This window comes from Tamandua tetradactyla, chromosome 18, assembly GCF_023851605.1.
Source record: "Tamandua tetradactyla isolate mTamTet1 chromosome 18, mTamTet1.pri, whole genome shotgun sequence".
In the NCBI taxonomy this organism is placed as follows: domain Eukaryota; kingdom Metazoa; phylum Chordata; class Mammalia; order Pilosa; family Myrmecophagidae; genus Tamandua; species Tamandua tetradactyla.
In genome coordinates, this window is record NC_135344.1 from 69,948,201 (window position 1) to 69,971,128 (window position 22,928).

The following is a 22,928-nucleotide window of genomic DNA, read 5'->3' on the forward strand; positions in this document are numbered from 1 at the left end:
TACATTGACAGGTAATGCAACCAATTAAACTCTTTTCTTTGGATCCCAACAATATTATGCAAAGTTCAAAATTCAATTCAGTCATGTAAACAAACAACACAAGCAAAACGCTTCAGTCTGTTGGGCAATTTAGGTTGGTTATAATCTATCTTCCATACAAGGCAAAAACCTTTAACAAAAGAAAAAGCAGCCCCAGAGAGAATAAATGTTAATGCAGCAGAAAGGATTCTTTGGTTTAAACAGCTACAAAGCTTAGCAGTAGCTGTGTACAAGAAACAGAGTTGTTTTGTGCTTTAAACAACTAATATATTGCTTCATGTTCCTGGTATCTTACCATTTTAGTCATTAGATCCAAAAGGAGATAGCAGATTGAGCAAGATTACACAGAGAAGCCACAGGAGACCTGCCCACAGAGATACTTAGGGTTATGCTACGTTTTGGAAATACATTCTTAGGGAATGGAATCATCTTCCCTGATGCAATGAAAAGCTTCAAAATGTTTGAAATTAGAGATACACAGGCTTTTTTATTGTGACCTAAAGTCATCATCATTGCTCGACAACTTTCTAGCAGGGGAAACAAAGAAAAAGTTGAGCCAGCTGAAATTCAGGTGGTGAAAAATGAAGACAGGAGTTATCATTTTTTTTTTTTTTGGCTTTTAACAATGGGAATTTATTAACTTACATTTGTTAGTTAATACAGTTCTAAATGTCCAGCTCAAGGCATCAACAGGATGATCCCCAGACTCTGAAGACAAGCTGACTTTGGGGGTGCCTCTGTCACCTGGCCAGGCACATATGACGTGTGCTATTAGTCCTCTCCCAGGCTTCATTGCTTTCAGCTTCTGGCTTCCAGTGGCTTCCTCTCTCAGTTTCTTTCGGTGTGTCCTTGTCTCTCAGCTTTCCTGGGGCTTCTCTGAGCTCTCCAGGCTTTTTCTGTATGGATTTTATCCTCTTATACAGGACTCCAGTAAGGAGATTAATGAATGGAGAGGAGGAGTCACATCTCAATTGAAATAACCTAATCATAATATCCTACCCACAATAGATCTGTACCCACAGGAATGTATTTAAAAAACATGTCCTATTCTCAGGTCCATAACAGCTTCAAATTAACACAGGGGTATATAGCTAAAACTGGGCTTGCTGCTTTGTCCATTTTGTACTTAACATAATGTCCTCAAGGTTCGTCCATGCTGTCACATGCTTCAGAATTTTATTCCTTCTTACCACTGAATAATATTTCATCGAATATATAGACCACATTTTGTTTATCCATTCATCTGTTATGGACACTTGGTTGTTTCCCATCTTTTGGCAATTGTGAATAATAGTGCTATGAACATGGGTGTGTATATGCTGTTTGCATCCCTGCTTTCAGATCTTCTGGGTATATCCCAAGTAGCAGGATTGCCAGGGTTGTAAGGCAACTCTTTACTTAGCTTCCTGAGGAACCACCAAACTGTCCTCCACAGTGGCTGCACCATGCTTTGCCCATTTTAAAATTGTACAGATAGGAGTTATCTTGAAGTTAGCATCCTAACTCAGAGGCAAGGGCTAGTGCCTTTTGCTTGTGTGTGTGTGTGTGTGTGTGTGTGTGTATGCTATCAAAGGATTCTTAATGAGACTTAAGAGCCCAAAGTTCCTTTGAACCAGACTTTTACAAAAGTCTTCAGATCCACCAGATTTTGACGTTTTTATGAGACATTTCAACATTGAACAGTGTGGACGAGGCCCATACTTTCACTACCAAGGAGCCTTTCCTTCATTCAAAAACAATAGGGATCCCAAATAAGATAAGACTAACTTCATGATAAGATCTGAAAAAGTGCCATTATTGTAACCTCTGTGGAGCAGGTAAGTACAAGTTCCGTGGTTCTCATTTCATAAACAGAAAGACCAATAAGGTACAGTTGTTGGTTTTCTTTGTGCCAAATATGACCATAATGATGCCATGAAATATCAATACTCTACTCTGCCTGTGGAGTAAGGGGAAGTCCCTTTCATTTCCTTTCACATTCCACTGTGCCACCTCTAATTTCTTTCTTCTTACCAGTGATACCAAGGGTAAGTAAGCCAGAGCCTCATGAGCTCTAGTCTGTAATGAAAAGGCTCACCTTTAGTACCACCACTTGGCAGAAGGTGTTAATGAGAGAGTTCAGACCTGACTGAACAATGAAAAATACTTTCAAGTCACCTATCTCTGGAAGGATTTGCTATGTCCAAAGAAAATTAATTTGTACTGAATTCAAGGAACTTCCCTTGTTCAAAAGCAACTATTTCATGTGACAAAATTCCCTTCACAAAATGAGAAAGTTTAGTGAGCTGCCCGTTTTCTGAATGACAAAGCTATGAATTGGGGTACAGGTGAGCCCAAATTTCATTGAATCTTGGCCACAGAATATTTTTAATCCCTTATACTACTCATATTTCCTCCATGGTTTAGTTTCCTCATTTGCAAAATCAAAATGTAGAATACATTGAGCTGCAGAATTCTCCAAGTTTTGTCAACTCTAAAAAGGCCAGCATCCATTCTGATCAATTTCTCCATTTAGGAATACTTTTGTATTTATTGAAATCTACAATCCAGGCAATGAAGGTTACAAGGAAAAGGACTTTGGTAAGATAGAAGTGATTTGTTTTCATTGCCTCTTTATAACATTTTCAACTGGTTGGGGTGAAAGTTTTTGCATGTTTCACTGAAGGCATACAGCTAGTAATGAATTTAAGATGAAAAGTTAACCTTTTTAAAAAAAAAAAATCTCCTTGGGCCATGCAATGGTGGCTCAGTGAAAGAATTCTCAACTGTCATGCAGAGACCAGGGTTCGATTCCTGGAGCCTGCCCTTGCAAACAAACAAACAAATAAAACCTTCCTTTATAATGTTTTACACGAATTTATCCCCTTTCATTATAAACTCAACTTTGACTGAACACTGTGCTCTCAGCCCAGGATGAATAGATCCAGCATTAGTCATAGCTGACTTGCTCTGCCCATTTTTGGAGAAGCCCACACCCACACACCCCAAATCACCTGTGCTGGTTTGATATTATCAGGTACCCCAGAAAAGCCATGCTTTAATCCTGATCCAATCTTGTGCGAGCAACAGTTTTTTTAATCCTTATTCAGCACTGAAGGTTGGTACTGTTGATTAAATTATCCCCATGGAGATGTGACACATCCAATCTGGGTATTCACTTTTGATTAGATGGAGATGTGACTCCACTCATTTCAGGTGGGTCTTGATTAGCTGACTGGAATCCTTTAAAAGAGGAAAACATTTTGGAGAGAGCTCAGAGCAGACAGCTCTCCTTTCTAGAAAAATGAGAGAAACAACAGAGCCTATAGAAATGACAGAAGCCTCAGACTGAAAGAAAATTCACAGCAGAGCTGACACAGATGTGGACACATGGAGAACAGAGACTGTCGTTGGAGATGCATGGAGCCCAGCAGACAATGCCATGAGATGTTAAGCAAGCCAGACCTGGAGAGAGCCAAGGAAAGCTAAGAGATGAAAGGCAGCCCTGGAGAAGCAAAGTGAAGAACCCCCACAGGAACAGAGGCTGAAAGCAATGGTGCCCAGCAGCAACGGACCAGTGTACCTTACGAGCTGACAGGGGTGTTGCAAACGCATTGGCCTTCCTTGAATTAAGATACCTTTCCCTGGATGCCTTAGTTTGGATACTTTCATTTCCTTAGAACAGTAAACCTGTAACTTATTAAATTCCCCTTTTAAAAGCCATTCCTGGTATATCACATTCTGGCAGCTTGCAAACTAGCACATTGCACCATATTGTTCTTAATCTTTTTGTTTTACTGAGATTCTTCTCAGCTTCTAAGACTCCCAAATGATCCCTGAGCAAAGCTGGGGTCAGCCAGAAAAAACATTTTCCCAACAGGCTTCTGAATGGTCTATCCCTGAGGGGCATTGACAATGGAAGATATAAGGTGTCAAAGGAATCTGCCTGGAATGTTCCATAGCCTCAACCAAAGCCTGATTGTAGTAAATCCATCCTGGGCACCCAGAAAGAGAGGCAATATGGACAGTAGACTGGTATGTACTAAAATCTTTCATAGTCTGGGTCTCTTACCAAGCACTTCATATACAGAGTATATACCTTGTTGAATCTCATAACACCATGGTGAATGAGGCAATACGATTTTCCTCATTTTCTAGAGAGGTTGGGTAAACGTGCCAAAGATCACTTGGACCTTTACAATCTGATTCCAATCCCTTCAGTCTTAACTGCTGAATACATTGTCATCTGTACTGAGGTCCCAGTCCCCTGATAGGTAACTAAGAGTATTCTAACTCCTTTAACCTAAAAGAAGACTCTGACTCTTTCTCCTGGTGTGCTTGCTTCATGCAGTTCCCAGACAAACTCACAAAAGCATCCAAAATGAAACTCAAACAGAACTCAAGACCATGAGCTGGGTGTCTGTAAAGAGGAGAGAACATATAAAAGATGGTTCTGGTAAGACCTCTGATCATTATTCAAGCAACATATTTTGGTCTTCTTCACGAAAAACAGGGTTTTATTTTTCAAGAAAACTTTTAAATTTACAAGTTATGTAGTTGTTTAGTGACAAAACACCTTTTAAAATTCTTGGGATAGTAAAGTTTTAAAAGAAATTTATTCAAGTCAGAGAGAGGTTAAGCTTCCGTGCCTGTTTGTCTCTAGCACACTTGTTTGTAAAACACAAACTTCAATCTGTACACAGCTAATATGGGGAGCCAGTTGATTGTGTCAGGAAACATCTTCAAATCTGTCTGTCCTGACTGCTTATTTATAGTCCCACAATAATCCTGTTTGTGTATCACAACCAACCAGAGAAGCATAAAGGAAGGCATGATGTAAACACAGTAAGAAAATCAAGGAACTTCTATTTTCTTTCTCTTGAAGTGTCATAAAGAAATGAAAAGAGGGAAAGGAAGTCCACGTTTACTATTATCTCATTTTAATCCCTTCACAAGCATAAACGTGTTATGATCTCCATTTCCCAGGAAAAGAATGGTCTCAAAGAAGATGTTTCATTGGCCCAAGTGACCCTGTGATTTGAGGGTCAGGATTATACTGACTGAGTTTGCCTCCAAATCCAGTCCTTGTTCTCCTATGACCCAGAGATTGCCGGGAGAATCAAATGGTCTTTAAAATATGCATGTTTATTGGAAACCTTAAAAGATCTTAATGAATTATTACTTAAGGAATTTCAGCATAATAATTGTCCTGATTCCATTAGGGGAAAAAACAACAACCTAAAATCTCTACTAAATGGCTGGATCATTAGTAAGTTACCCCTTTGTCCTTAGTCCAAAAAGAACATAAAATTATGTCTTAATGCTGTGGGAGGTTTTTGGAGCCTTACACATTTGCCTTAAACGTAGTATCATTCTTAAATGAAAAGAACCTCTGAGTTTTTGATGGTCAAATTCATACATGCCACAGTCATAAGAAGATTCGATACAGAAATCATACTTCGAAAGAGTTCTCAAGCTCTTATAATAAATTGGCTTTAATTTGGATGAGAAACGTTAGATGTGAGTTGAGCGAAAGTGGAAAGTGATTATTTATAACCACGCTTTCGTGTGTTTCAGAAGCATCATTGACAGGAATGCTTCCTGATTCATTAGCCTTTTAAGAAGGCAAAAATACCTTGAGTTACCTGGCAGGTAATTATACAACACTGTGAAGTCAAACGTCACATTTCACCAAAACAGTAACAGCAGGAACACCGGTGAACAGCCTTGTCCAAATGTTTGACAGATACGAATTTTACCTTGCCACGAACATTTAAACCTATACCAGGTTCATTGTCCTAGTACGTGCCACACAGAATCAATCCCTCACTCCACTTCGAAATGGATATTCTGCGAAGGCTGTGGACAGGCATAATCACAGGGTCAGGAGCTCACAGAACAGGTTTCCACACGGTCCCCGATATAGAGAAAGTTCTGCGTTTCCCCAGAAACCTGCAGTTTAACTGTTACTCCACCTTCCCTCCACTGTCCAGACATCATAGAGAATACTCCATAATTAAGAGCAGCACCTTTAAGAAACTGCTACAGAATAAGACCAACAAACTACATCCTTGGGGTTAGAGATAGAAACGTGATGGGACTTGATGGACTAAGAGAGAAATTAATATTTCCCGTACTAGATAAACTAGACTTTTTTTTTTTTACTAATAACTTTGCCTTCCAGCCTTCTGCCTCACCTTGCAAAATGCCCTAAATTCTTTCCTATCTACTCTGTCTAATTACAGGGTTATAGGAGAAGCACATCTTCAAGGCAAATTGTAGCACTATAGATAAATTGCTTCAGAAGAGAAAAATTATGATTTTAATAAGTTCTGGGTGGGCTAACTTTAAACAGTTATTCCTCACTTAGCAAACCAATGCAGCAAGTTCATATCCTCTATCTAAGGTAAAAATTCTACCCTTGCCTAAGAGAAGGGTGAATTTTCCTCCTACGGATTTAAATTTTCCTATAGGATTCAAGCATTGATTAAGAGTTGGAGGAATTAAACTATCCAAAGCATCAGTTAAGAGTCCTTTGTGTCCCCCTATGTGGGACATGACTTCCAGGGGTGTAAATGTCCCTGGCCATGTGGGACATGACTCCAGGGGATGAGCCTGGCCCTGGCATTGTGGAAATAAGAAAGCCTTCTTGACCAAAACGGGGAAGAGAAATGAAACAAAATAAAGTTTCAGTGGCTGAGGGATTTCAAACAGAATCAAGAGGTTACCTTGGAGGTTATTCTTATGCATATACATAGAGAGAGAGAGATCCTTTTTCAGGTTTTGGTATACTGGAGTAGCTAGCAGGAAATACCTGAAACTGTTGAACTGTAATCCAATAGCCTTGATTCTTGAAGATGATTAAATAACTATAAAGCTTTAAGGTATGACCATGTGATTGTGAAAACCTTGTGACTGACACTCCCTTTATCCAGTGTCTAGACAGATGAGTAAGGAAAAAAAAAGACAAAAATAAACAATGGGGGATAGGCAGGATGAGATGTTTTGGGTGTTCTTTTTTACTTTTATGTTTATTTTATTATTTTTTTTTGGAGTAATAAAAACGTTCAAAAATCAATTGTGATGATGAAGTCACAGCTATACGATGATACCATACATTTGATTATATGGTATGTGAATATAAATATCTCTCATTTAAAAAAAATCATTTAAAAAATAGATTAATAAGGAACTTTACTAAGTTACAAGTTTATAGTTCTAAGGCCATTAAAATGTCCACACTAAGGTATCCAGAGAAAGATACCTTGACTCAGGAAAGCTGATGTCTGTCACATGGGAAGGTGTATGACTGACATCTGCTGGTCTTTTGTTCCTGGTTCCAGCTTCTGATGCTAGTGGATTCTTCTCTATGCATCTGTTGGCCTTCACTTAACTCCTCCAGACAAAACTTTGGGTTCTGACTTGCTTAGCATCTCATGGGAAGCTACTTGGTGACATCTGCTAGACTCTACATCTCCAGACGTCCATTTAGGTGTCTGTGCTCTCTGACGGCACTCCAAGCCTCTTCACGTGTCTGCATCTCTGAAGTAACTATCCTTTAAGCCTGTGAGCTTTCTTCAAAATGTTTACCCTTTTAAAAGACTCCAGTAAAAAAAAAAAACAAGGCTCCAGTAAACTAATCAAGACCCACCTCGAATTTGGGAGTCACATCTCCATCTAATCAAAAGGTTACAGATGTGTCACCTGCCATGCCAGAGACCAGGGTTCAATTCCTGGTGCCTGCCCATGCAAAAAAAAAAAAAAAATCACACCCACAATTATGTGCGTCACTTCTCTACGAAACAATCCAATCAAAATTTCCACCCTAACAATAGGTCTGCCCCACAAGATTGAATTAGGAAATTTAAAAAACGCCTTTTCTGGGGTACAACACAACGGCACAGACATTATTGTTTTTTTTTATCTTTTCAAGTAACTTCTAGTACAATTTTCCTTATCCCCTTAAACACCTCCACAGAACATTTTTAGTTTCTGTCTCCTCTGTTTTTTAAAAAGATGTTCACACTGTTATTTATTGTGAGACAAATAAACATCAAGCTGTCTCCCAGAATTATTTGAATAAATTCTGTAACACTGAAAAAAAAAAAAAAGATTCCTTTGGCTGCAAACCTGACTCTAGATGGCGTCAACAATGAGGAAAAGTATTCATTCAATTGGAAGTCCAAAATGGGGTGGCTCCAAGGTTGGCTTCACCTGGAGGCTATGTGTCCATATTTGTGTTTTGTTTAGGCGTCCTCCTTGCAATGTCACCTCGCCCCTAGGCTGACTTCATTGCGGGGAGGGGGCTGGAGGCAGAAATAGGGGAAATGGGTGTAGGAATCTCAGGCCTCATGTTCATTCAAACTGCAATACCCAGGAGAGGAGGCTTCTGGAAACTCTGGTACCCCATAGATTCCATGCAGTGTGAATGCCGCAGAGCGACCGGCTTCCATCACAATTACTTGAACCAATCTTTGAGAAGAGTTGTCTGGATGATCTTGATTGAGTTTAATAGTCAGGGCAGGCAGTGCGACAGTGGCGCAGTGGCAGAGTTCCGGCCTGCCATGCCAGAGACCCGGGTTCGACTCCCGGCGCCTGCCCATGCAGAAGAAAGAAAGAAATAAATAAAAACAAATAGTCAGGTCATCACTTCTGGAGTTGGAGGGTGGAGTCTGTCTGCCCTCAGTCCAGGCCCTGCACAAGGGAGAGGGACAGGAGCGGGTGTTGGAGAGACACTCATGAACTCCATCTGTGCTCACAAAATCTTACTCAAAATCTCACCTCTCAATCAACACCTAAGAACATTAAATACCACTATATATGTGCGTGTGTGTCTATAAATAGATATGATGTGAAGGATTTTCAGAGAAACTCACTTCAGGCAAGACAGAGTTATCAGGAACCTTAGGTGTTAAACAAGGATAGGAGCTCTCTCCATCTCCTGCGCCACCCCTTTTTGTGCACTGTGACCATTGACGATCCTGCCTTATGGGACACTCCCATGTGCCTCTCCTGGCCCTCCATCGGCTCCGGTCAATGCTTCCGTGATCTGCTCCAACAGGGTAAGGGCCAGCCGCCAGCAGATGGATGCTGACAGCATCTTGCTATGGGACCACCCCCTCTGCCTCTCGCTTCCTCCCTTGGGGTTTCTCTATGGCTGCCTAGGGAACCTGCCAGCAGTGTCAGGAGTGAACCCCTATGGGGAGTGGAAGCTGATGGAAAAACACCTGTCCCTTTGTCCCCTGGGCACAGAGTTCCTGGAGCTTCTCAGAAGACCCCGTCTGATTGGGTACCACAAGCTTTCCTCTTCCTTTCTCTCATGCCCTCTGCCCTTCACTTCAGCTCCCTGCGATCATTTGCCAAATAAAACCCTTGCCTTAAGCTCAGGGTCAGGCTCTGTCTTCCAGGTGCCCAGGCAAAAGAGCACAGCGATTTGGTAGACAATTGATTTGTTGGATGTGACTATGTCAACGGATCAACACAACGTTGAAAATAAAAACATGAGCTCCCAAACATCTATAGTAAATTTAGCTACTGGGTTTTGTGTACAAAAAGGATTCCCTACTTATTGTCCTTGGGCAATAAATACACATCCCACCATCTCTCTCCCCTAAACAGTAGCTGCTTGATCATTTCTTGCCAATGGGTAACCCTTTTTATGTACATTCTTGTGACTTAGGACAAGGTTGAAGTGGAGGTAAGGATGAAGCAACATCGACTGAACAACAAAAGTAGAAGAACTGAAAAGATAAGACTAAGGCAGGAATGAATCACACAGGAACAGACACCAGCTAGAAGGTTTGGTAGAATCCATTCCAGATTCAGTCAAGGCTAACACCTATCTCTGCTCCAATCCCCTGCTCCCTAAGATAGGAAGGGAGGTTAAGAAAATGTGACAAGTCCAGAGTGCTTACAGAGAAGTCGCTCTATAACTACTTATGAGTATTTTCTTACTTATGTTCTCCTTGCTTCACAAAGAGTTTAAAGCATCTCCTTTATAATCTCCCTGCAATCTTACATGGAATGACAGCACTTCACATGAAGCTGGACCAATATCTACAGTGACCAGAAGCTGAGCGAGAACAGCAAGCTAATTTCTCTCCCTTCTTTCATCCAAGAATAGTTCAAAGAAGCACAAATACTTCTTGAGCATGCAGCCTTGCCAGGGTGGTGAAAGAGAGAGAGAGAAGGGGGGACAGAAAGGGCAGATAAAAACACTCCCTGCAGCCAGAAGACTTGTTCAGGTAAGAATTGTAGAGACAACATTCACTGTGTTTGCCAGTCATTCTAAAATCTTTCTGTGATTTTTCCCAAAGCCTTCAATTCCTGTCTTCAAAGCAGTCTGCTATACAATGGGGTAGAAGAACCCCACATACTACAAATAGTTCCCCCCAGAGGCAAGTGTTGGGGATTAAATCGTGTCACCCAAAAAAGTCATGTTCAGGTTCCCAAGCCCTAGGCCTGTGGGTGTGAGCGCCTTTGTAAACAGGACCTTTGAAGATGTTATTAGTTAAGGTGCACCCAAATGGAAGGATGGTGGACCTTCATGCAATATGGCTGAGGTCCTTATAAGCAAAGGAAATTGGACCCAGAGGGAAGCCAAGGGAAGCAGCCAGAAGCTGGAAGTCAACAGAACCTGGAAGAGAAAGGAGAAGATTGCCCCCGGGTACATTGCCATGTGACAAAAGGGCCAAGGAACCCCAAAGATTATGGGCAGAGAGAAGGTACTGACTGCCCACAGGAAGCAAACCTTCTAGCCTGGGACTGCCTGAGCCAATAAATTCCTATTGTTAAACCAACCCATTGTGTGCTATTTATTTTAGCAGCCAAGAAACTAAAACATCAAGTGTGGGAAAGATACCACAGTGAGCACAGTGAGGGTCCAGAGATGTTTTCAGCAACAACTTTGCCTCCGTTTCGGGTCTTTCGTACTGAAGGCAGAAAGGACTTCAGCTGACCTTGCCCTCTATTTACTTTTATAGTAAATAGTATGTAAATAGATATTTATGAAATGTATCATCATACACATATTTATGTAAAATAATTATATAAGGTAGCATATAATGAATCTGTATCTACGCAAACATATATTTAAGAATAAATATCTTCTTAAAACCTAGAGATGTGTTTTCCATTAGCTTAACTTCCAGTCAACCTACACGCATTTCCTGTTCCACTAACTGTTATGTTTCGGGATTTTGTTTATAGTATTTATAGAAATAAATGATATATATGCTTCTTATCAAGTAGTAGCAATTCTCTGAAGGCCTCCAAAATCTGGCAGAAATTGCCTGCAAAGTTTGAGCATTGGCTATTACAAATCCAAGAAAGACGCATTCGGTTTTGCCTGTATAAGAAAAATTGTGGGGAAAGTTTTCTCTTTATTGGAAATTACTTTGCGGCTATGCCTGAGGGGGCTTAGAAGCCACTCAGTTGCTTTCAAAGCCTTTCTCAGGTTTCTGAGTGAGGAAAGGATGATCTTGGGCACATGGAAAAGCTCACTGATTTTAAGAAGAGGGGTTGTAGATGGAGTCCAGTGTCGAAAAGTCTGGCTTCTTTAAAAAATTAATCCTGAGCCACGCAGAAAGGCATTATTAGCCAAAACTTGGTTTTCTCATTCTTGAGTTTTTGTAGGAAATGGGAGCTGGTGCCTACATGAAGGGAAGTAATGATTCAGTGTTGCTATTTTGATCATGGAAAACAAAGACATTCTGGCATTTAGTGTTTCATCTGATACTTTTCTTTTTGGCTTTTGCTTTTACTTGTTCTGTTTGAAGAATGAAATCTGGAGAGGACTGGAAGAGTAAGCCGGAGTGTCTCCACCAGCATGGGGCTTTGCAGTGCAATGCGATGAGGCCTTACAGAGAATGTGGGACTCATTTCGGAAGCAGCTCTGCTAGACACAGCTGGGTGGTTCCATGCTTGTCAGCGGCACCTTGTGAAAGGACTTTGCTAGGCCTTCTCAGGATTTTGTTCTTTTCCTCGTCACCATTCCCAGGGCTGAGTTGGAACTGTGACTTAGGAGTTGGCACAGGGATTTGTAAACTGGAGGCTTAGGACAGGACAGAAAAATTCTAAGGACACAGTGCACCTGTGTTACGTAAACGCAAAAGGAAAATGTTTTGTTATGACAAAACAAAGAGGTGCGTAATCCATGCTTTACGATTAAATGTCAAATAACTGCAAAATATGGAACCAATGGGCAAAGCAAAACAAAATAAAACCTCAGCATATAAAAAGTGCATTAACTTTTTAACCCTGACATATTTCAGCTTTTTCTTTGGTCTCTTCCTCACACCTTCACAATTACACAGCTGAATTTTTTTTACTGTAGTTGCTATACCTCCCTTTCTCTCTCTATCTCTCTCTCCAGCTGACTTCTGGGACAAGGCCAAAATTCACACACACTTCTTAAATTTCAGGATAGCACCTCGCATCCATCAGTATCTTCATAAATGAAAATGATCCCTTGAACTACTTCTTTCTGGCACTCAATAACGTCCACTCTCTTTGTCAAATGATCTAGGGCAGCCATTCCTTTTGAAGCATGCCTTCTCCCCCTTCCTTGAGTCAGCATGCCTTTTTTTTAATATATATATACCTGAGCTCCCTTGCCTGGGCCACTGTCTCTGCTTGGAAGTTCCAGACAGCCTTGGAGTCCACCAGTGAGTGGGAACATTAGCATATCAATAAACCTCTTTAGGCCCTATTCTTTCATCTATGAAATGGATAACAGTAACAACAACACCTAGTTCAGGGGGTTGTCAGAATGAACACATAAATCATAATTCACCTCTACCGAATGCCTGTGGTGCCAGGCATGGGACTAGCTGCTTTATATAGATAGCTAGTTTATTCCAGCTTATTCCCTCTGAGATGAATGCCGTCGTCATCCCATTTAACACATGTGAAAATCTCGACACAGGGAGGTTAGCTAATGTATCCAAAGGCACCCCGTGCTGCCACTGGGATATGAACTGGGAAGGCCGGCCCCCAGGCTGGCCCTCTTTTCAGTAAGTGCATTACGTTTGTAGCGGAGTCCGTGCTCAGCAAACGTTCATTAGTTCTCATGATCTTCTTCTTTCATAATTTTATCATGTTTGGTAAAATTCAAGCCAGGTAGCAAGCCCCAAATGCTATTGCCTGAGCTCCACGCCTCTCTTCAGGGTTGCCCTAAGTGTCCCAATGAGCAGGCTCGCCTGTATCTAGTTCCCCTGTCTCTCCCTAAGCCCTAAGCCCATGGAGCATCTTGACAGCCTCTCTCCCCCTTGCACCTTGACTATGCTCACAGTTTAGAAATTCAGTAGAAACCAGATGAGTAAGGCACAGGTGAATACCTGGATCAATGACACGGTTCCTTCCCTTTACTCTCTTCTGTGCAGTGGGTGGTTTCCTCCAAATTTCTCTTTGAAGTCATCCTCCCATCTGAGCATTTCTCCGCTGCCATCTGGTGAGGAGCCGAGGTGAGTTAGAGGTGATAAAGATTTAGAGATCTGTGATGACATTGAGGTTTTTTCCCCTCACCAACTACAAACTCCTCAACATTTACAGTGGAGCACTGTAGGTTTTTCATTGGTTTAAAAACCAAACTGCTATTTTAATGAATGCTTTTTGATGATATTAATGAAAATAAGATATCTGTTCAAACATTTTGTCTAAAATACATATGGATAAATTTCCAAAATGTTCATAATTTTCATCTGTTCGGGATCAGGGTAAGGGTTTTATGCAATTTTCAGTGTCCAATAATAACTTTTTTAGGTTCTAATAGTCTAATTTTATACCATATCTTTAAAAAGCCTAGGGAACTGTATGTTCCTAGCAGACAGAGCTGAGTACTGCCATATTCTCCCAACTTCTTTCCATTTTGTTGGAACAATTCTGGGGTGTGCATAACTTGATGGATTTATTATTAGTTCAACTATTAGTCATCCCAATGCAAGGAAACCATGAGGTCCATGGGGAAGTTGGGGTGCTAGAAAATGACTCAGAGTGAGTCTGACGCAGGCAAGTCACAAACCCAATCTCAATGAGAGCACGCTTGCTTGCATCTATCTGCAGCACAGCTCATGCCTGCCTTGGCTATGTCCCCTCCAAGCTCTGGAGTCACAGTCTGGTTCTGTGTCTGCGAGGTGACCTGCAAAAGATCCCAAAGGGAATGCAAGAAAGAAAATATTAGGACATCTGTTTATGTTTACTTTAATACATTTTTAAGTTCCATTTTGAGTATATTTAAAAATATACACAATATGTTCAGTGAGTACGCTGCATCCCTGGGTTATAAATGCATATACACGTACTGGAGACACCCAAAACATTTTTCTGCTAGGGTGCACCATGCTGGAAATGACTCAGCTTCCCAATTAAAAAAAAAAAAGCAAAACTGGTTTGTAGCCATAAAAGATGTATGAGAAGCTAGTGATCAGCCAGAGAGCCAGAATTTTTATTGGCTAGATGTGATGTGTATCATTTTTTTTTCTCCGCAGGCTCTGGCAGGGCATGAGTCTCTGACAAATGGAAGCAACTGTGGGCTGTCACAGCTATTGGATCCTGCAAGGAGCGGAAGCAGGGTATGCCCTAGCGAACAGGCGCTTTGACAATAAGGAGATTACCGAGGCTAGACAAATGGCGACCCATCGGATTTCTGTCGTTCCAAAAGGTAACGCTCTTTAATTTAATTTCCTTGAAAAGATAAAGAAAGGCTTCCTTGGAAAATTATTGCAGTCATCTGTGGAAAGAGTAGAGCTCTGTTTTTAAGTACTTTCTCGGTGCAAAAATTCTGAAATGGCTCAAATTCCCACACTTAATCTTTCAAGGAAATCTCTCATATTGCCATGATACTATAGAACATGCGGGCGAAGGGAAGTAGTGGACATGAAAAACCAAATCCTTTTGCAATCATTATTCCGAGGCTCTTTGTCTCTGTCTGATTCTCAGGATGGGGTGGTGACCCCTCCTAAGAAGGTCCGTGGGAGATAAAAGCCCACGGGTTATTTTCAGGTTATGCCTGAGGACCGTATGTACCTAGAGATGCATTTCTCAAGTCATACCTGCATAGTTGGGGGAGAGAACCTGGGATGATTTTAAAAAGAGGAACTTAATAAGTTGCTAGTTTACAATTTTAAGGCCAAGAAAATGTTCCAATTACAACAAGTCTGTAGAAATGTCCAATCAAAAGCATCCAGGGAAAGATACCTTGGTTCAAGAAGGCCGATGAAGTTCAGGGTTTCTCTTTCAATTGAGAAGGCACGTGGTGAACACAGTCAGAGTTTCTATCTCATCTGGAAGGGCACATGGTGGGATACAGTGTCATCTGCTAGCTTCTCCTTCTGGCTTCCGGTTTCATGAAGCTCCCTGGGAGACATTTTCCTTCTTCATCTCCAAAGGACACCGGCTGGTGGACTCTGCCTCCTGTGGCTATGTTGTTCTGCTCTGCTCTCTCTGAATCTCTCTCATTCTCCAAAATGTTTCCTCTTTTATAGGATTCCAGAAACTTCTCAAGACCCACTCAAATAGGTGGAGACATGTCATCACCTAATCCAGCATAACAACCACTGTTGATTAAATCACATCTCCAGGGAGATTATCTAATTACAGATTCAAACATACAGTATTGAATAGGGATTATTCTGCCTCTACGAAATGGGATTTTGCTTAAAACATGGCTTTTCTAGGGGACATACATCCTTTCAAACCAGCACAGGTGGACAACTGGCATATCAGTTATTTTTCTCTAAGTCTTAGACTCTTGACCACTTGTGCTTTTTCTTCCTTTGATGTAGTTACTTCCCATGCCTGAAATTCTATTCCTTAAGGCAATAGAATTGCCCGAGTAAATTAACGGAATAAAGATCCTTATTTGATCTCTATTTTTCAGTAAAATAAGCTTTTATCATTCAGTAAGAAAAACTGAAGACATTTTTTGGTGTCCAAAGTGAAAGTATCCTAGTTATATGAAACTGGCCTTTTACTTTAAGATATATTTTTATAAAGGATGGTGCAGTGTGCCAAGGCCAGATATTTTGAACCTAGTTTCCGGTTCCAAGCAGGAAGGAAATCTGCAGTTTAACCCTGAGTGGGAGTGAGGTTAGGTAGTCTTAGAGGTTTTGCATTGGGTTCAGGATAGCTTGGCTGAGGGTAGGGCTAAGATAGTATGTATTATAAACCATAGAAACACTTACTTGATCCTCATCGAAAAAATTCCAAATGAAGGAGAGGGAGACAAGGGGGGTAAAATAGATGGAAGACAATTTCTGATCATTATGGACCAAAACCATTTAACATGAAATGGTTAGGCATCTGATCGTAATTAGAGATTCACTGCCAGGAAAATTGCATTATAGTTTAGGACATGAATAAATCAGTCTTGCTCTAATATCATGCAGAGAAAAATTTGGAAAAACTGTCAGCATTCCAAAACCATTACGTTTGCATTTTATGAATGGAAGAAGAGGAAAATGTTAATATGGAAAAAAACATGGCTACAAATTTATTGTGTAGGTTCATTTAACCTTCTGCTCAAGACAAACTTTGCTTTGGAAGGGTGATGATGACTCAACAGCACAACAAACAACTAAGATTTAGTGCTAAGTTTCCAAGGAATGCTTTTGAAAGGCGCTGGGGAAATTTTCTATTTTATCTATTTATTTTCTCAAGCTTGAGAAATATTAAAATTCAAAAACAGAAGCCCAGATGCACATGATTTGGTACAACAGGAAGAGAAGGAGACAAATACAGTCTGTTTAAACTTTCAGGTGAAATATTCTGCCTTTAAGAGGGCAGGGAGGGTCTGATCATCTTTGCAGCATGGAGGCTGCACGGAGCCTTGGCTAAAATGATGAAATCAGATGCCTCAGGCTTTAGAGTCTTACCAAGAGACAATTCCCATTTCCGTGTCTCCATTTCTGAAGGCTTCCATCCTTCCTCCCACCTTCTGATAAGCTTTTAGTCTGTGCTGGGGAATAGCTGCCGCCTTTCGACATACAGCTACAGAAACCCACTGGCTTAGGGCCCTGGCAATGAGAACAGCTTCCAGCAGGAACGGCCCTGTGCATTGGGAGGTCAACATGTAATACCTGAATAAAATGGAACTGTCAGCGGGAAGAGGGCTGTAGAGACCGTACAAGTTTTAACTCACCCTGTTTTCAGAACACCTGGGCAATTTCAGAGCCCCAAAGCATGTTTAAAACTACCAGGCCTCTTTCCACGTCATTGGTTGGAAGCATCAAGAAGCTAAGTCACTCTGCGGTGCCCAGAGAAGGGTGCTTTGTTCTCCTCCTAGCTGTAAATAGGCATGCCGTTCCAGGGGCAGGTGCTCTGATGGAATGGCCCTCTCTGAATCCCGATGGCATAGGTGCAGCAAGCCTAACAGAACAAAGCACCAGCTGGGACCACATTGCAAGAGCTGTGATCACCATTTCCTACCTCATTCAGCCTTGACACAAGCACAGCCTCCCTGCTGATGAGGTAAGGGACCTAGCTGTGCATTTGACTTAACCTTTCTGTTCAAGGTCTCAGAGCCAGTGTTGATTCCTCTTTCTCCTTCACCAAACACAGATTTATTGAGAGGCTATCGTGTGCCAAGCAATGTGCCAGCTGTGAGAAAATCAAAATGTCCTAATTCCACATGACCCAGGAGCATTGCACAGTCAGTCCACAGTTATTTTCATCTGTGTTCTCATTGGAGCCCCAAGCCCACCAAGTGGCATGGGGATGTGTTCATTTCCATGGGAGGACACCGTCACGGCCAAGTCACTAGTCACACAGCAGAGACGTGGTGAGGAACCTGTGCTCTTTCTCCCCACACTTCCTACTTCACTCCCACCTCCCACTGAGGCAGGCCACAGAGATCACCTATCCATGTGTCCTAAATCTCCCTCAAATCCATTCTCTCCCCCATGCCAGTCTATCTATACTTCAGTAGCTCATTATTGATCCCCTGTAAGATTTCAGACTTTCAACCTCGACTCGCTCCCTCTCTTCCCTTTTGTCTGCCCTGCACACGACTGCTAAAACAATCCAGCCTCAGCACAGAACTGAGGAAGTCATTTATTTTCTGGTTCCCTTGTTTCTCTCTAATAGAGCCCAATTTATCATTCCAGGAGTAGCTAGGACTCCTCTCAGCTCACATTGCCGCTTAGCTGTTCTTTCATCACATTCTATTTTTCCTGTCTCCATGCTTTTCTCTTTTCTGATCCCCACTCTGGAAATTCCAACCTTACCTCATCAGAAAGGCTGTCTGGGGACTCGAGTTGACCCTGAGTTGATGTGCGTCACATCTGGTGTCCTAGAATCCTTGGTTCTGCAGCCACGAGCACAGTGGTCATGCCGGTTTGCATTTTTCTTTCTCTCCCACCAGCCTGGGAGGTATTCAAGACCAAAAACTTTCCATAACCAGCTGATGATGGAGGGGTGTTGGGTGTATGCTGGCCTGGTAAAGAAATGTTCCAGCACGCCAAGCAAAGAGGCAAAACTCGGACAAATCACTTTGCTGTTTTCGTAATAACCCCCACTTGAAAAGATACAGTTCCTTTTTTTGTTTGATAGATCCACCCTTGCACAATAACTAAGGGGGAGTGTGGCATTGCAGAATAGAACAAATGAATGTCCTATGTCCTGAAAAGATAGGACAGTACTTCCCAGTGAGTAGACTGTAATGGCAAATGGTAGTCTATCTTCAATCAGTTAAAAAAAAAAACAACAAAGGACAAATGATGGCATGGGAAGTAATTGCACTTGAGATGTTGGCTCTCCCCAGAGTAGAAGTAAAATGATGAATAGAAGAGGGGTGAGTTCTTGACCAGACTCTCAAGCTGTTTCTTGGTTGCCTTCACACCCGGGCCTCTGGGCAGCGGTGTGTGGTTTGCTGGTGAACATTTACACAATCAGCTCTCCAGAAAACAGCAACAGCGTAAAAACAAAGCAAAGCCTGATTTGTGGCATTGGCCAGTTTCTGTAAGTGTAAACTCTCCCACCAGGGTTGAGGGGAGTCCTGAGCAGTGGGAGACAGGGAACTGGTGTGAACTGGCTGCCCCCAGCCCCACACCAGGAGGGGAGACTTTTGTATCGAGGGCTCTCAGAGGCAGGGTAAAGGGCCCCAGATGTCCTGCTGCCCTCTGCGGGACCTCAGCACTGCTTGTCTGTTTGTTTTGGGTAAGAGGATGTTGTTTCTTGCAGACCAGCCTGGCAGAAGCATGTTGTGGTCGGGAGCGGGGCAAGGCGCTTCAACTCTCCAAGCACCAGTCCGCTCACCTGCAAACGGAAATAGACGTAATAATGCAAACCTCCTGGGGTTGTTGCAGAAACACATCCTTTGTGCAAAGGGCTGGCGTAGCGCCTGGCCCCAAGTGAGTACCTGACAGTGTCATCTGTCTATGTGCATGGGATTCTAAAGCTAACATTTCTTCGTTCCCAGTTGTGGGTGAGGGGATGTTTCCTCGGGTTTTAGGCGCTTCCCTCAACTACAAGCTTTGTGGCTTGTCCCTTTGGCTTCTGCAGACCTCCCAGTTCCTGTTTATCAGGCTGATCCTTTGGTCCTTTTGCCTCTTTCTCCAGCTTCACCCTCTTTGGTTCTCTCGGCTGCAGGGACTTTGTAGAGCTTAACCTTTTGCCATGTGTGCTGTTTAGTTTTCATTTTTCGCTGGGTCTGTCTCATCACTGGCCAGCTCACTTGATTTTGGGGAGTACTTTAAGCATTTCAGCAAAAATACACAGATGTCCTTTCATAAAAAAGTCATTCTTGGCGGTTATAATCATTTCCCAATTTTAACCCCTCCTATTCGACCTAACAAAGAGATAAAGTACAAAATTGGCTTCCAGTTGAACTTATGATCAATTATCATGTTATAGAGTACTGATACTAATTATGAATTTCTTTTGAGCTTATACAAATAATGTTCATAGTAAATCACCATTTTCTTGGGGCATAGCAATTTATATACATTAGCTCATCTGCTCTCCAAAACAACCCTGTGAGGTTGGTATAATACCATTTACGGAAGATAATACCAAGGCACAGAGAGGTTAAGTAATTTGCTATAGGTCACACAGCTTGAAGGACATTTAAAAGTTTAAAATGTGATCAGAACCCATCTTAATCGTCTATGCTCTATTCTGTCTCTATTTAGGTTAAAATAATTTTATTCTGAAATATACTTAACACCATATTGATTCAGTTAATTGCAATTTCATGTAACACTAATATCTTCTACTGTAGTACTTTCCACCTAGTTTCCATCTGTACCCTAGAATCTTTTTAAAATTTTTTTACTGGTAGAATCCTCTAGTAGCTCATTGACAATATAAGGAGTGATTAAGTGACAACCAACCAGAGAATGGGAACTTTACAGGGGTTTAGACCACACTGCCTCAATAGACTGCAAAGGTCTATATTTTATCCACTCCTTGAGTTGAAGATACAAGAAGAGTATTAGCTACAGTAGAAGGGTAGGTGGACTGAACTTGAGTTGTTCGTGTGCTACATGGTACACACAAATAATTAGGGTCTGAAAGAGACTATAAAAACTCAGAAACTGCAAAATGAGAAACATGACAAATAAGAAGTGAAAAAAAAAAACCCATCTATTATTGGAGAGGAACAGACTGCAGCTATTCATGATATTCTTAGGCCATTGGAGCAGATGCTGGAGAAAGGTTAGGGCACCAGGCAATCAGCTGTCCATGTTAATTATCCAAGAGACAGTGGCTCTGTCTTCCTACGGAAACAGAATAGAAAATAACCTCAGCTAAACAATGGTGGGAAGCAAAGTAATTTTCTAAATAATCAAGTTTTTTTTTCTGTTATGTAAGTTAATCAGTCTTTGGTGATTTGGGGATTTGGGTTTGTCCCTGGACTCTGGAGTAACTGAGCTCCAACTATCCTTCTGTCTTCCCGTCGACTGTTCAGTCAGGTGCTTGCAAGGGAAATGCCTACAGTGTAAATAATCTTTTGTGACAAAAGAATTAGCCTGCAGTACTTTATTTCAATTTCTTTCTTTCTTTTTTTCTTTCCACCATGATCTAGAAGAGTCGGAACCTACTGTGTGCCGGCTCCAGATGAGGCACCCTGCTGCGTCTTCTCGTTAATCCTCCTGATAACTCTTTGAGGTTGATGACATATTTCCCTCCTGCAGCAGAGACCTCTGAGGTGTGGAGAAGTTGAGGAGTTTGCTTTAAGGCAAGAAGCTGGCACCTGACAGAGCCGAAAATCTGACCTCTGGAACCATACACCTGTGCACACCCCTTCACAGAACTGCTCCCTTCCAGCTACCAATTTTCTGCCTGACTAGAGTCAAAGGATGCGTTTCGATTTTTTGCATTCCCTACAGAAAATGCACATTCAATGTCTTTCCTTAAAAAACAATTTTGAGTGACATGAAACATTTTTTCTTTTTATTACCCTTCTCAATCACCCAATCTTTTCCTTCTTTTCTTAGCTTTTTTCTCTTTTATTTATTTATTTATTTATTGCAGGTTTATTGCATAGATTTAAGTAGCCTTGAGACCCATGAGAATTTGGTGAAAAAATCAGAAGGAATACGTCTCAAAGTGAGGAAGCATTGATAGTCCGCTAGTCACTCTCCGGATAAGTAGTTGTGAATAGTTGTGCCCTGGAGATGCCCTCACTTTTCCGCAGATGGGGTGTGTGCAAGTGAATTCATAAGAGCCATTTTGGTCTTGAACATAAAGAAGAGAATTTATGGTATGGAAACCCTGGAATGTTTTTGGAACTATCGACATTTTTTTCTGTAGAGTAAACTGCTGTTTCTTACAAAGGGAATTCTCATGAGCCAGAAGAAAAAGAAAAACAGCTATAATTGTACGTACATGAGAAGCTATTAACAATAGATAGGGATTCTCTAGCATTTTCTACACGTCATTTTGGCTGGTAATGTATCATGTAAGTTGTAAGAATGTATGCTGTGCTTTGTTCTTTAACATGCAATGGAGCTCTGATTTTTAAAACTGAGGAGTTCAAATAGACCAAATTGAAATAAAATACTGTAGGCTAATTCTTTTGTCACAGAAGATTATTTACACTGTAGGCATTTATAGATACATATATACACATATGTATAAAAGTGGACTATATTATCAAAACGTAATTGGATGCTTACTGTGACTGTTCTTTATTTTAAACCTCTACTGTTAAATTTGCGGGAATCTCTCCCTCGGCCCCCATTTTGAAGGAGGTGTGGGGAGAGCGGTTAATACCCACAGATCATTTGCCAACAAAGTGACCTGGCTCCTCTTTGTTTGCATTTTCTAGATGCCATCAGTGTGCAAAGCTCCCCGTCCTGCATGCTGCTGAGAACTGGTCGCTCCACGGACTGTGGGGTGGATGCCTAACAGAGAAGTGACCTCGGAAAACTTCTGGAAAATCCAGTTTCTCTCACTGTGCCCTCATGGTCATTGAATGTGGAAGCCACGAGTGCCAAGGGCAAGAAGGCAATGGATGGAGAATACTCATTTGTCCCTTGCTGAGAAGTTTATATGGGTGGCTTACCCACTGATGGGACTTGCGTACTCTGGTAGGAGTCCTACAACTAAACAAAACAAATAAATAAATAAAAACAAATTAACTTTATTCCCTTCTGCCTGGAGACCACCACCTTCTTGAAATCCCAGTTGCTCACACTTGTGTTTTATTTGCTTCCTTCTTTCTGTTGTTTCCATGCCGAACAGTTTGCATAATTCAACCAGGCATTCCTTCAACTATTTCACAAACATGCACTGGGTCCAGGCACTACATGCCCTTTACAAATCGTCTGGCATAAAGTTGAAGGTAACATGGACTTCTGTGTGTGTGTGTGTGTGTTGTGTGTATGCACGTGTTCACAAAAAAACAGGGGTATGCTAATACAATCTTGGGGCAATTAAAGAGAGTTCTCAAGGTCATATAAACTCCTATC

At 41.5% G+C, this 22,928-nt stretch overlaps 2 long non-coding RNA genes across 4 annotated transcripts; one reads left to right on the top strand and one right to left on the bottom strand.

Annotated features, from left to right (window-relative positions):
• Positions 1-30: 30 nt before the first annotated feature.
• Positions 31-18,643, bottom strand: LOC143662309 (uncharacterized). Of its 3 annotated transcripts, none has more exons than XR_013165281.1 (6): positions 18,240-18,643; positions 17,156-17,382; positions 15,214-15,552; positions 14,039-14,155; positions 13,356-13,465; positions 31-4,438 (listed from the first exon to the last, which is right to left on the bottom strand). It is a non-coding gene; the product is annotated as an uncharacterized LOC143662309 (long non-coding RNA). The 3 variants fall into 3 exon arrangements; XR_013165279.1 differs by having other exon boundaries at positions 31-8,613; XR_013165280.1 differs by lacking the exon at positions 31-4,438 and adding an exon at positions 8,658-8,712.
• LOC143662310 (uncharacterized) lies at positions 14,581-22,554 on the top strand. Its single transcript, XR_013165282.1, has 3 exons — positions 14,581-14,677; positions 19,195-19,364; positions 22,286-22,554. It is a non-coding gene; the product is annotated as an uncharacterized LOC143662310 (long non-coding RNA).
• The last annotated feature ends 374 nt before the right edge of the window (positions 22,555-22,928 follow it).